The sequence below is a fragment of the Podarcis gaigeae genome (genome assembly GCF_964106915.1).
Source record: "Podarcis gaigeae genome assembly, chromosome: 8".
Lineage (NCBI taxonomy): Eukaryota > Metazoa > Chordata > Lepidosauria > Squamata > Lacertidae > Podarcis > Podarcis gaigeae.
Genome location: NC_139684.1, coordinates 63375316 through 63385819, shown reverse-complemented (window position 1 = coordinate 63385819; position 10504 = coordinate 63375316).

Below are 10504 nucleotides of genomic sequence, written 5' to 3'. Positions count from 1 at the left end.
AACCTGAGGAAAGACAACAACATAATCATTCTCCCAGCAGACAAAGGTAATGCCACAGTGGTGATGAACACATCGGACTACCAAGCAAAACTATCAAAGCTACTCCAAGATCCTGCCTACAAACCTATAAAAACAGATCCCACCACCTATCTGGAAAAAAACACCAAATCCAAAATAAAAGCCTCTCCTATCAGTGAAGAAATCCAGCTAAGAATCATCCCCAGAGAAAAATCATCCAGATGCCCCAAACTCTACGGCCTCCCCAAGATACACAAAGAAGGAACACCACTCAGACCAATAGTCAGCTCCATAGGCTCACCTCTACAAAATCTCGCTAAATTTCTCGCCAAGCAACTTCAGCCCTATGCAGAATCCATCTCTTCACACGTACCAAACTCCTTCCAGTTCATAGAAACAATAAAGAAGCAAAACCTACATCCTAATGACCTACTTGTGAGCTTCGATGTTGTATCTCTCTTCACACAAGTGCCCATTAATGAAGCCTTGACAGCTATTCAAAACAAATACAATCCCCCCGAATACATCTTGGACCTGACCAACCACTGCCTAACCAACACGTACTTCATCCACAATGGACAAAGATACAAACAGATAGAAGGAGCACCTATGGGATCACCCCTCTCACCGGTCATCGCAAACCTGTACATGGAACACTTTGAAACCAATGCTTTAGACAAGTCAGAACACAAACCCAAACTTTGGCTCAGATATGTTGACGACACCTTTGTAATTTGGCCACACGGGAAGGAAAAACTGGATAGCTTCCTCACACATCTCAACAACTTACACCCCAAAATACAATTCACTATGGAAATAGAAGCCAACAACCAACTTCCCTTCCTTGACGTCCTAATCTACAAAAAACCTGATGGCTCCCTAGGACACACTATCTACCAGAAAAAAACACACACCAACCGCTACTTACATGCACAATCACACCACCACCCTGCACAAATAAACTCCGTAGCCAAGACTCTCATCTCCAGAACCAAACGCCTGGCTGACAAAGACCACTTGACAACTGAGTTACAGAATCTCTCAAATGTGTTAATTGCCAATGGATACCAGCAAAACAGGATTACGAAGCTAATCCAAAAGGAAACACCCCCCAAAAACCAAGACACAGAAGAAAACAATGGCATGGCCCTCCTTCCTTATATCAAGGGCACTACAGATAAAATTAGCAAAATCCTCCATAAACACAATATCAAAACAGCCTTTTGCACCAACCAAAAAATAGCCAATATCCTCAGAAACCCCAAGGATAAAATCCAGTTGGAAAACCAAGGGATCTATGAAATACCCTGCAAAGTCTGCCCAGCCACGTACATTGGACAAACAAACAGACGAATAAATGCACGTATCGCAGAACACAAGAATGCCGTCAAAAAAGAAGAAAAAACTTCCTCTCTTTTCCAACACATGAAAGAAACAGGACACGAAATTAATTTTGCAGATTCCAAATTGCTCTTTAACACGGAACATCACCACAAGAGAATAATCATGGAAGCCATCGAGATAGAGAAACACCCTCACAACATGAACAAGCGTGACGACACATCCCGCTTGCCAGACATCTGGAAATTAGCCCTCCCCACAAAAACTGACACCAGATCCAGAGGCACACAGAACGCCAACACCAATCAACCACACCAGACCCAAACCCAGACCCTCTCCACAGATGAATTACTGACACCATCCAGTAGCCAATCCATGGTGGCACCTCCGGATGCTGCACCCCCCTGCAATCCCTACACAGATCTGGCTGACACAAGCCACAAAACCACAGCTCGCCCCTATACACGAAGCCAAGCCAAAGCACAACTAAGTGCAATACAGCCATCTTCTCAGGAAAACTCTTCACAAAGTTCAAGAGGTCAAGACACAAAGACTTTAGCAACTAATCCACACCTAATGACCCACCTAAGTGGTACTCAGGATATCACTCAAGAAATCACTCAAGGTATCTCTCAAGTAATTAAGGAACAAAAGAAGAAAAGGCACACTAGCCTGGGAACTTCCTCTCTGCCCAGAACATTGGAGGCTAGACACCACACCCCCTCTACAGTATTTATAGGAACTCAAACATTGAGATCCCGCTCTGTTCCAGTAACAAGAAGCCGAAAGCACCAGCCTGAAGATGACGAGTGAGACCTCGTCGAAACGTCGCCTAGACACCCCAACTTTTACACGGGAAGACACCCGAGGACACCAAAACCTGCATTCCTGTACCCGTGAAAATCTACGAAAGCATATATATATATATATATATATATATATATATATATATATATTCCTCAATATGTTATCAACAGTTAAAATAAATCTCACTTGCTGTAGCATATGGAACGGCTGGCTGTACTCCAAATAAGGCCTTGTTGCTCATGCGGATGCATTTATATAGGCATGTGACTGACTGACAAGGTGCAGGTGCTTGTAATTCAGTGGTAAATTCCATTCAAAAGGTCCTCTGTTCTATCCCTGGCATCTCCAGGTAGTGCTGGTCAACTTACTGAAACCTTGGAGAGCCCCTGCCAGTCTGTGCAGACAAGAATTCCCCAACCTGGTGTCCTCAAGATGCTGACAAGCTACAACTCCGTGACACCAAGCCATGATGCTTGGTCCACCAAACTCAGTGTTGTTTACACTGTCAGGCAGCTGCTCTCCAGGTCTTCAGACAGGGACCTTCCCCAGGTGCATCAGGATGATACTGGGGATTGAATCAGGGACCTTTCTCCATGCAGAGCATATGTTCTGCACTTGTGTTATGTAAGCTCCTTCCTTTCCAGGTCTTACACAGCTGAGATCCTGGGTCACTGGAGGCTTTGCCTCTTGTGAATGGAGAAAGAGAACATGAAATGATTTAGGACTAGCCCCATTCCTTTCGCTGCTTCACAGCCTTGCAACTTAGCTGCCCCCAGAGAGTCAGGTGCCCAATATATCAGCATTTTCCAGCCTGTGGGTTCATGACCCACAATGGGTCACAAGGCCTGTGCAAGTGGGTCACGGGCTTATAAGCAAACACCAGATAATTGCTTTCAATCCTTAACAAGCTTGAGGAATACCACTTACAGCTTGCAATCGAATCTGTTACAAATTGCCACCAAACATCAGAAAGGCTCAAGTCTAATAGTTGAACCCTTGGGAGCTGCTTTCTGCTGGCTGGCGGCAGGTGCGGTGATAGTTCATCACAAGGTATTCATACAGGGAGTTGTTCTGAGTGACTTTTACAGCTCCCCTCCGATATACAGGAATATGCTGCCGTCAGATGGTTGGTGTTCTTTCGTTCCCATAACTGAAACTGTGAATAGCTTCGTAAGTACTATAAATATTGCAACAAATTTCACATTAATAGGGGAGTTATGTAAATTTTGCTTAGATGCCTCAAGTAATGGTTATAAAATAGGCATTCTTTCAGTTAGAATGCATGAAACTGACAATTGCCGAAGACCCTAAGGTCCAACATTCATGTGACAAGAAATCGATGGGTTGCCAAAGAGGTTGGAAACTACTGCAATATATCACACAAGAGTATCATGCTTAATGCATTTTCTTTGCAGCAGTTTGCAGCTATTGTTACCAGCATGCTATTATTTTTACAGGGGTTCCTGCTGTGTGTGCCCAAGGATTCAGTGAAAAATACATGGTGCTTCCTGTAAATGTGGCTGCTTGAGCCCAAACAGGAAGGTGCCCCCTGCCTGAAGCGTCGTCGCTTACCAGTGGCTTGCAATTGCTGCAAATCTTCCCAGAAGTTGCTGCAGCTGTGCAACTCTAGCAGCAGTAGGGGCGGGCAGGGTGTCCACCCCACAGGATTCCACCACCCAAGGTGGCTGCTTCAGTACCTTTCTCGCCCTGATCTGGCCACAGTGATCCATGCAACGGTCACCTCCAGACTAGATTATTGTAACTCGCTCTACGCGGGGCTGCCCTTGAAGCTGACCCAGAAACTCCAGCGGGTGCAGAATGCTGCGGCGAGGCTCCTTACGGGGTCCTTGCCATGGGATCACATTCATCCAGTGCTTTACCAACTGCACTGACTCCCGGTGGAGTACAGGGTCAGGTTTAAGGTGCTGGTTTTGACCTTTGACGCCCTCTGCAGCCTAGGACCCACGTAACTACGGGACCGCCTCTCCTGGTATGCCCCACGGAGGACCTTAAGGTCCACAAATGACAACATTTTGGAGGTCCCAAGTCACAAGGTGGTTAGATTGGTCTCAACGAGGGCCAGGGCCTTTTCAGTACTGGCCCCGACTTGGTGGAACGCTCTGTCACAAGAGAATAGGGCCCTGTGGGACTTAACATCTTTCCGCAGGGCCTGCAAGACAGAGCTGTTCCGCCTGGCCTTTGGTCTGGACTCTTTGGTCTGACCCTTAGGTTTCCCTCCCCTTATGGTTTTGATCTATGAGCTATTATTAAAATGAGGCTGCATTTTAAATTGTATTTTTAACCTTTTAAGTTGTTTATTTCCCCCCTCCCCTATTATGTTTTTATTGTAATTTTACTGGTGTTAGCCGCCCTGAGCCCGGCTCTGGCCGGGGAGGGCGGGGTATAGATAAAAATTTATTGTTATTATTATGGGTGGGCTGGTGAACCCTGTCTGGAGAGATTTAGGTTCCCCATCCCTGTTGTACGAAATCAGACCTTTGGCTTAGCATTTACCTCCTGACAGTGGCTCTTCAGGGTTATGCAACATCACATAACCTCCCCACAAACCAATCAGAATGAATGCTCCCTAAACAGTTAACTATTGTTATAGGTTTTTTAAAAAAGTGCTTTTGGTGCTGCACTTGTTTTTGCTTGTTTAATGTATAGAAAAACTGATTCGTACATTTATAAAACATCTTAAAATGAGGAAGAAAAAACGACTGTCCGTAGAGTTGTTCCCTCCTCCTGTTTTTTGTTTTGGTGTTAGCCAATGTCAATCTGCCTCGTGTCTCTTTAAATTAGCACCCCATGCTGATCGCTCAGGAGGTGAGGATGCAAGACAGCGGGAGTGCAAAAGAGACGGATTGAGGTTAGCGCCAGCTGCAGTGGCAAAAGAGATTGACGGCTTGCTGTTAATAACTGCAAATGCTGTTCTTTGGGCTGATAGTTTAGCACTTAGAGTAAGATGGGGAGAGAATGATAATGAAGGGAAGAAAGTGCTTACTTTACCGCTCTGGATTCAGGTGTAGGAAGGCTCTTCACTCTTTACGCTGGCCCACAATCTGAACCAATCTTTGTTTCCCTTTCAGGTTGGACAGATGGTGGCTTGCGCCCATTGCGGCTGGTAGCACGGAAGGCGAGGAGGAGGAGGAGTTGTGGGGTGTGAAACATTCCTAGAGTGGACATTAAAAAAGGGGATGTCTGGACCAGCCAGTCGGAACTTCCTTTTTTCTCCTGGGCTGGGACAAACTTCCTCTACATGTGACCAGAGGTGGGTGTGACCTCACCTGTGCAGGTAATAAAATAGCACAGGGGAGGCAGCCATCTCTCTCTGTCTGACTCCATTCCTCGAAGAAGCAACATCTCCTTAGCCTGAGATGCTCTCTTGGCTTCCAGCTTCCAGCCAAGAGAGGACAAAGGAACTATCTCCTTATGGGATAGATTCCATGTGTATATATTCTGTAACCTAAGTCTGCCCTCTGGGATCCTTCTGTGAACAGAATGTGAGTAAACTATTTTATATACTTTTATACAAGACTGGGCCGTGTTTATTCTTTTAAGAGCGAATAAAGGGGATTACCAGGAAACTTATTTTAGAGGCTTATGCAAGCCTGGCAAAGACGTTATCCGCTGTGCAAATTTAAAAAGGGGAATGTTACTCTGCTAAATTGTAGAACTTGTTAACATAAGTTGGGAAGGATATAATTAAACAATATATCCTCTCCTGCCTCCCTGAACATTCCCACAGAAGTCAGAGCCAGTAGCAGGGAAAGACAACTAATTCTAGGTTTGTCCCCATCCTTCTTTCCATTGAGTTCTACCAGGACACTGACACTAAGGAGGAGGAGGAGGAGGAGGACGGGTTATAAGAAAGAAGGCAGGCAGGGGCCGGCTAGCTAAGGCTGGACTGAAGTTGGCGGGGCAGTGCCTCATTTGTCCTAAGGGACCATCCTCCACTGGACTAGACCCTAGTCCACCTAGAGATCGGCCTGACCTTAAATAGATGAAAAATGGTCTCAGTATCTCTGATAACCAGCAAAAAATGAGGTGCTGGTGGAGGACCTTCAGCAAATACCTGGCAAAGACTAGGTGACCCTCTGGATCCCTTTCAACCATAGCTGTTAACCTTCCCTTTCTTTGCGGGAAATTCCCTTATTCCAGCGCCGTTTCCCGCTGCTTCCCGCTGCTATCCCAGATTGACAGATATCCCGTAGACTGTCCCCGGGACAGCTGAGGCTGCTGATCCCTTATTTTCAAATCTGAAAGTTGACAGCTATGCTTTCAACTCTACAATTTTATGATTCTATGAAACTGTGGAAGAGCACTGGGTTTCTTTTTTCCTATAGGTCAACTTCACTATTACGTGGTTCACTGTAACAGCCCCCACCTTCCTTGGTTCCTACCCTTTTGAGCTCCTTCCTTTGCTCCCTAGCTGATGAGGACTTTTTGTTAGCGCATAATATCATTTATTATAAAGGGCGGTAATTTGTACTTGGAACATTTCAAGCATTTTTACAAATGAGGCGATATTGTCCCTGCCAGCGCTTCCATGGCAACCTCTGATTCCATTTGTTTCTGAGGGCTGCATCCTAATAATTAATATACAGGTTTCATTCATGCGATGTGTGCTCAGAACACATGTGGAGGCGGCCACTGCTGGGATTTACCTGGGTCGTATGAAATATTCATGGCTTAAGGAAGCTGGAAGCAAATTGTTCTCCCCCCTCCACTCCCCTCAGCTCAGGTAAGTTGTGGTAGATGTGCCAGAAAACATAGGAATGAGCCTATCAAGGCCTAATTTTCTGAGCCGCTGCTAGCCCTTTGGGTTCTTCAGATTGCTCCTTTTAGATGCAAATATGCTAGGGTTCCTTGTTACATTTTACAAAGGGAAAGTAATAACGCAGTAACCAGGATATCAAGACTTCCTGGTGGTCCATCATGAACTAAGTGATAAACTGCTCCTTGTTCATGGAGCATGCATCATGATGATTTGCTTGCACAAAGCTTACATGGAGAATATAGAGGCAGCGACCGTTTTAGGCCTGTCCGATATGTGTGTGAGTGCGACCACACGCCTCACTCTGAACTCAAAAAGTCACAAAAAAAGGTATGGGGCAGGGGCAGAAGAGGTTGTTTGCAGGCTTTTAAAATGGTGTTCCAAATACAGTGGTACCTTGTTTTTTGAACGTCTCGGAAGTTGCACGTTTCAGTTTTCAAACACCAAATACCCGGAAGTAACTGCTTTGGTTTTCGAACACTTTTCGGAAGTCAAACATGGCACTCGGCTTCCATATTGAGTTTTCTGGAAGTAAATGCTTCGATTTTCGAACGCTTCAGAACTCGAATGGTCTTCCAGAACAGATTACATTCGAAACCAAAGTACCACTGTATACACAATTTCACTTAAATGTGTGGGTGCCTTGGAACATAATCCCCGTGTAAATGGGGAGTGGCCTGTACAATGTCTGGTCTTTATTGAGTCTTTGATCTGATCTGTTTGTGGGGAGGTCATATGACAATTGGCATTCATCCCGATTTGCTTGCGCAGTGTTTACAGGCCTTCCCATACACACTTTTCAGTACATTTCCCCCATCAGCTTCCTTACGACAAATTTGTTCTTTTAAAATGATAGTAGTAATAATAATAATTTGTTGCTTGGTGTTTAGAACACTTTAATTCACTTTAATCCACTTTTTGGGGGCAAACCTAAAGTTTCAGTATGTCTTTTGAATCCCTCACACAAAGTACTGAGAATCTGGAGGCAACCAAAGTTAGTTGATGTCCAGGATGGAAACATCTGTATTATTATTATTGGTAGCAGTAGTCTAATCCAGTCCAGGAACGGACTACAACTACCATTAATAATACAGATGTTTCCATCCTGGACACCAGCTAACTTTGGTGGACTGGTCATGTTGATTGGATGCCCGATTATTGTCTTCCAAAGCAACTACTCTATTCCAGACTTTAAAATGGAAAGCGTAATGTTGGTGGTCAACAAAAGAGGTTTAAAGACTCTCTCTTGGCAAATCTAAAAAAAAGTACCGTATTTTTCGCCCTATAGGACGCACTTTTCCCCCTCCAAAAATGAAGGGGAAATCTGGGTGCATCCTATGGGGCGAATGCAGGCTTTTGCACACCGACCCCTCTCACTCTCCACGCTTCAGGAAGCTATCAGCAAGCCTGGGGAGCCCGCGGGATAGCAGCCTGCTGCACGGAGTGCGGGGCGCGCAGAAGCAGAGCGCCCCGCGCTTCGGGCAGACATCCGCAGCCTAGGGAGCCATGTGGGAGTTCCCGCAAGGCTCCCTAGGCTGCGGATAGCAGCCTGCTTGCCCGGAGCAACCCCCCAAAAAACTAGGTGCGTCCTATAGGGCAAAAAATACGGTAGTATAAACACCAACAATTGGGAAACACTGGCCTGCGAGCACTCCAATTGGAGAAAAGACTTTACTAAAGGTGCCATGGACTTTGAAGACGCTCAAACTCAGGATGAAAGGGAGAAATGTGCTAAGAGGAAGGCACATTTGGCAAGCCCTCACCATGATCAACTCCTGCCTGGAAACCTATGTCCCCACTGTGGAAGGATGTGTGGATCCAAGATTGGCCTCCGCAAACACATGGAAGATAGTCTTACTCAGCTACGAGTGATCACCAAAGAAGAAGGTAGTACTAGAAATATTGGGGCTAGATTCAACTGAATAGTTGGACTAGAGGGAGCCAGCACAATGTGTCCTGTTAATGCAATGGTGCTTAACTCCTGCCCCCCCGATCTGCTCTGGAGGGTCAGGAGAACCCCGAGAAACAGTGCATGGTGGGGGGCGAGGAAAGGAAAAATCATTTAGTGTGGGAAGCAGAAATGCTTGTGCTGAAGGAACAATTGTTTTAGCATGACATTGAATTTCATCCATTTATTATGAATTTATATACTGCTTATGTGATAAATAGCTTCTAAGCGCTTTACAACCGTAGAATCAATCCATCATCAAAATGCACAGTACCATGAAAGCATCCTTAATTAAAATATACAATTAAACAAACAATTAAATAGAGTTTTTGTTTTTTAAAAAGAGTATTTTTTTAAAAGAGTTTGGTCTCCTGGCCTTCTGCCCTACCAGTCCCAACCACCGCTGCTGGTAGCTGGTAGCCATCACTGTTAATTAAAGCAAACATCTTCCAGCTCTCAAAAGCCATTGACTAAGCCTCTTGAGCTGGCTATTTTTTGTCACAAAACCCCCCCAGCAGCCTAACATCAGGTGCCATTAGCAAGCAATCAAGCTTTACAAAAGGCAGCCATTGTTTCACTTGACATCAGAAGCTTCTATTTCAGTATTTTAGGTTTTCCTGGCCTCTCTTTTGGTTTGACCCTGCTGCTGCTGCTGCTGCAGCAGCTACAACCAGAAGGTGTAGTTTTATTTGTAACAAACAACATCTGGAGAATGTGACACTGCAGTTTCTGAGTCCCTTGACAGGCTTTGAAACAAACCTGAAGCTGTGGAACGTAGCTCATGTCTTTTAACCTTTTGGCAAGGCCTTAAATAAATAAATAAAAATGAAGCTGCTTTGCGAACATTAGGAAATTGGAGAAGAGAGGGGAGAAAAAGGCTTTGTCCAGGTGTTACTACAGAACATCTGCATGGCCTAAGGATTTGAATCTGATGTTTAGGTATGAAAAATAGCACACCCATCTCCCTCTCTCACACATTTATTGTGTAGCCTGGTTCAGGTGGGAAAGCCCATTTAGTCTCCCATTCTGTTCTCATAGCGGCCATCCAGATGCTAGGATGCTTCAGAATGCCAATAGCTGGGAAACTGCAAGTGCCCAGAGCTCCATTGCACTCAGGTCCTGCTTGCAGTCTTTTCATAGGCATCTGGTTCCTCTGCTGTTACATACCAGACAGGTGTCATCTCTACTATCTTTTCGGCACCTGTCAAAGACCTTCCTTTCCCAACAAGCCTTTTAAGTGGAGAACTTTATCCTAGTCTGTATCTGTCATGGATTTGGGATGGTTTTCACATATGAAATAGTTTTTGTTTTGTTATTGGTGTTTTTAGTGTGAAAAACTCTTCAAGATATTTTATTGGGGGTGATTCATAAATGAAATTAATAATAATAATAATAGTAATAAATAATATCATCTATGAGAACAGGATGACGGCATAGATGCGCCTTTGGCTCAATTCACCACCAGGGCTCTTCTTAGGTGGTCCTATGTATGCTTTTAAAAATAAGTTTATCATCATTTAAAAAAAATACGTGTAAATCTCCAGTATTTACTCCTCACAAGAAAACTGACCTGTATGCTGCTCTTCTGTGGATTTTTCTAAAAACAAACAAAC